The following is a 5013-nucleotide window of genomic DNA, read 5'->3' on the forward strand; positions in this document are numbered from 1 at the left end:
TGTTAGTATAGCTCCGATAGTAAATGAAGAATACTAGCAATAAATTATATACACTGCAAAGGGAAAAGACGGGATTCCAAAGGGAAACATTCTAAAGTGTTGGTTTTGTAGAGGTAGAGAAGGTTCCCTCTTTGCATTTCAAATTCCTGCCAGCTGGGGACTGTACTATACACAGGTACCTCATAGCTTTTAAAGACAGGTTCTTGCTGTAGCCTTGGCTGATCTCGAACTTGCTACATAGACCAGGCTGGCCCTGATGTCCTTGAACTCAGAGATCTGCCTGCCCCTGCCTCCCAAGTGCTGGGACTAAAGGCAGGCACCACCACACCAGCTGTATCATAGGCTCTTAGCAGACATTCCTAACACGGCATGGATGATTCTGACTTATACCAGTGTGGATGCTACCAGGAAGAGAAGATTCATTACAAAGGTGTCCCACCTCTACTGAGTGTCAGACACTCCAGAGAGTCTAGGAGGGGTTAGTTCTCTTAATTGCACTGTATACGTACATACGTAACATTTTTCTTTTGTTATTCCCATACATCACTGGGTCTGGGAATCGTGCAGGGTTAGAATTAGAAATTTTCCAATGCTCTAACAGGTGCCAAACCATAGTAACAAGGCACCCCAAGCTCTGCACTCCTTTTACTGCACCCCAAGTGATGACCTGGTTAGTCCTGCGGACTCAGTCAGACTTTATACACAAAAACACATCCATGAGACCTCATAGCACTGGGGAGATTTTTTTCTTTTGTTTTTTAAGACAGGTTTCTCTGTGTAAAAGCTCTGGCCTTTGGCCTCAAACTCACACAGAAATTCTCCTGCCTCTGTGTCCCGAGTGCTGCAATTACAGGCATGTGTCACTACTGCCTGGCTCTTTTTTTATTTTATTTATTTATTTATTTATTTATTTGTTTGTTTGTTTATTTATTTATTTATTTATTTATTTATTTTTGAGACAGAGTCACTATGCTGACTAGGCTGTCCCTGAACTCACATACATCCACCTGCTTCTGCCCCCTTGCCCAACTGGAGGACTATAATCCATAAGGTTAAATGCTATTTTTTTTCTAGAAAATAGTTTTTATAACTCTTGAACTCTAGTTCTAGAGGAGTGTGGTTGTTTATATATACAGATTTCTAGAAAGCCTTGGCAATTGCTTTGGTGAGAAAGGGGTTTTTCTTAGATGTCTAAAGATCATTTGTGATATGGTGCTGCTTGTGTTCAGAAACAGCTGCTGACCGCGGGGCCGGCATGGGGGTCTCTTTCTCACTGTGCTCACGTGGCCTTGTGCTCGGCACTGAAGGAAGGGGGAGTCCCTGGAGCTTTCTCAGATCTGAGCTCCAGAGAGGGACCGAGGAAATGCTCAGGGGTTGAGCGCACTTGCTGCTCTGGCAGGGGACCTGGGTTTGGTTCCCAGCACCCAGATGGCAGCTCAAGCCATCTGTCTCCCCTGTTACAGGGGATCCAGCACTCTCTTCTGACCTCTGTGGGCACGGGATGCATGCGGCACACATGTGGACATGCAGGTCAACACCTGTACACAGGAAACAAAATCAAATGAACCTGAAAAAAATAACCAAGACAAGAAGAGGGTTCAGTCAGCATAGTGTCCTTAGTTAGGTGTGGGCTGCTGGGTAAATACCATGACTAAAAGCAAATGCACAGTCTGTCAAGGGAAACTGAGGCAGAAACCGCAGAAGGGAAGGAAGAAGGCTACTTAATGGCTTGTCCCTGCTTGCGCCCAGCTGGCTTTCTTACACAACCACCTGCCTGGGGATGGTAGCACTATCGTGAGTTGGGCCCTCCCACATCAGTCAACAATCAAGACAGTGCCCTCAGATGTCCCCAGAGGCCAGTCTTATGGAGGCACTGTTTCAGTTGGGGTTCCTTCTTCCAGCTGACCACCAAGATCTTACTAGTCAAAACATTAGTCCCCAACCAGAGGTACAATTTCCTTGCTCTTTGAAACCCTGGGGCTAGATGAAGAAAGGGAAATTAGGGATCCTAAGAGTTTAAAGTGTCCTGCTATACCCCATGTGCCAGGAGGAAATGGGGCAGTCCCCATCCCCAGGAGAAGTGGCCACGGCAGGAGTGCCTGAACAAGTGACTGCAGAGGGTGTGGATGACAAGGATTGACCCTAACGCTGCCGAGAACTCCTAGACCTGGGTGGACGCTTTTGTAGCAGGTGACTCTGGGCAGAGGACTGTACACAGAATTACTTGGTACTGCCCACGTCCCCAAAGCTTGGGGAAATGAGAGAAGGAGACCCACAAAAAATAGCTGAAATTAAAAAAAAAAATTAATAAAGAAGAAGAAGAAGCTTTGAGATGAAATTTCCCAATCTGGGACTTGAAACAGAAAGATACATGATAGAGAAAATGAGATTATATGCTTTGACGAAAGCATCTACGCAGACTGAAGATTACAAGCTGTCTCTCTTATATGAAATGCAGTAGTAAGCTTCGGTTTACCATGACTAGGCCATTATGCACCCTTGGAATGTGGGTGCGTGGTGGGCTTTGCCATACCAGAGCTCCAGAATGAAGAGCTGGAGAAATGATCCTCAGTGCCAAGACCAGAGTCACCTGAACAATCATGCAAGATGGGATTGGAAGCCAGGAGAAGATGGGGTTTGCTTTGGGTTTTTTAAGATTGTTCTGTTTTTTGGTTCTTGAAACCCAGGGCCTGGTACATGTTAGACAGGACCTCCACCCCTAGCCATTGGCTAGATTTGTTCTTGACGGTGGGTTTATTTTTTAAATGATTTTTTTTTAAATTATGTGTATGGGGGGATATATGAGCATGAAGGAGCTCTGGGAATCCAGAAGAGGACTTTAGATGTCCTGGAAGTGACAGGTCGCTGTGAGCCACCCAGGATGGATGGTGGGAACCAAACTCTGGCCCTCTGTAGGAGCAGAAGCCCTCCCAGAGGATGAGCCATTTCTTCAACATGTTTGTCTCTCTGGTTTTGCAGATCGGGTCTTTTTATGTATCCCTGGCTAGATACTTGCTCTGTAGCCCAGGCTAGCCTACCTGAAACCTACAGCCGCCTGCTTCCTCTCAGTTCTGGAGTACAGAGATTACATGTCTGCACTGCTATGCCCTGCATGATTGCAATTTTGAAGACTCCACTGAGATTTTAGAATGTAGAGGCAGCTTACCCAATAAAGCTCTGTCTCTTCTCTACTTTTCCAAAATACAGTTGAGTGAGTGGGGAACATAGGCCCAGAGCATCAGTGGGAGCTATCGTTGTTCCTACAAACTCCTCCCTGAGAAGCCTGAGATGGCAGAGAACAGGTGATATGAGCCAGCGGGTAGACCTGACCACCTGGCTCAGCCTGCCTTGTGCAGTTGTACCGGGCTGTGAGGGTAAAACACGATCCTAAGAGAGATGTCTGGGACAGAGACAGCCTGACAGCACCCTGTGGGAAAAGGAGTCAGAGAAATCAGCATAGGCAGAGGACGGGGAAGAACTCGCAAGTGTCAGGGGAAAACGAAAGGGGCCTGAGGAGGGGAAGAGGAGAAAGCCTTAAGCGGCAGCTCTTGGGGATTTCTGATGCCAGCGGAAGTAAAAGCCACAGAAGCAGAAAGAGGAACTGGGCCTTCAGAAGGCTGTATTTCCCAGTGTCCGCTTCAAGTCCCCTCCCCCGAGAAGCAACCATATTAGGAGAAAGAATGGAAGGAAATGTCCCCTTTGTGCCTCAGACCTGACTTTGAGGCTTCTGAACCCTGCCTGCAGTGGGGGTGGGGTGGGGAGTGGGAAACCTTTCATGTCCTGTTCTGAGGAAGAGGAGGAGTGTGGAAAAGGAGGAGAGCAACACCCGAGGAGGCTTCTAGAAACTTATTTCATCAAGAACCTGATTCATGCTCGAGGCCAGTCGTAAAACTAAATGGTGCATCTGGGCCTCTAGTGGGCAGCTCGCGAACTGAGCGAGGATGAGAGAGAGAGTTTCTCGAGGTCCCAGCTGCTCTTCAGAAGCTTTTACTAAGGACAAACGCAAGCGCGTGATTTGTACTCCGTTTGGAGAGCCAGGCACAGATTGCCACCACATTAAAATATCGAGACTGAGCCATCGTGAAAACTGTCACCAGTCAAGAGTCGACACTTGTTAAAATGTCCAATTGTAGGGAAACAGGCGTTACATAAAACATGTCACCTTGACTCCTCTACAGGGTTCAGCTCGATGGCGTCGGGTGCATTCACATTATTCTGCAGCCACTGCCACCACTCAACCTTCAGAAACGGTCTCATCTTCTCCTGCTGGAGCTTTGGGCTCATTACACACAGCTCCCAGGGCCTGGAGCCCTGGCTCAGCAGGGAAGAGCACTTGTTGCTCTTTCGGGGGACAGGGGTTCAGCCCCCAGCACACACATGGTACTTGACAATCATTCTTTACACCAGTTCCCTGATATCCAATGACCTCATCTGACCTGTGTGGGCACCAGACTGCCTCAAGCTCAAGACAGACAGAATTCCAACAGACAGAGGGGAGGTGGCCACGAGTCTCGCCTCTATTTGAGGAGCTATTGGCAGTGGATAGCTGCTGGGAGAGTCATCTTTTATTTTATTTTATTTTATTTTTTTTTTTGGTTTTTTTTTTCGAGACAGGGTTTCTCTGTGGTTGTGGAGCCTGTCCTGGAACTAGCTCTTGTAGACCAGGCTGGTCTCGAACTCACAGAGATCCGCCTGACTCTGCCTCCCGAGTGCTGGGATTAAAGGCGTGCGCCACCACCGCCCGGCTTTTTTTTTTTTTTTTTTTTTTTTTTTTTGGGAGAGTCATCTTTTAAAGTGGTGGCCCTTGGTAGGTCATGCTCCAGTGCGTGGTCGCAGTCCTGGGAGTTTATGGGCAGCACAGATCGGTCTTGATGAGTTTTTTTTTAAAGGAGGATGATGTCGAGCTGGCAGCTAGGGTCAGAGGCGGTGCTGGGAGTGAGTGTGACTTCAATGCGTTGTACAAAGTTTGCAAAGAATTCATTAAAACTGTGCCTCTGTCCTGCTTCATGCCTG

The sequence above is a fragment of the Chionomys nivalis genome, chromosome 24 (genome assembly GCF_950005125.1).
Source record: "Chionomys nivalis chromosome 24, mChiNiv1.1, whole genome shotgun sequence".
NCBI lineage: Eukaryota > Metazoa > Chordata > Mammalia > Rodentia > Cricetidae > Chionomys > Chionomys nivalis.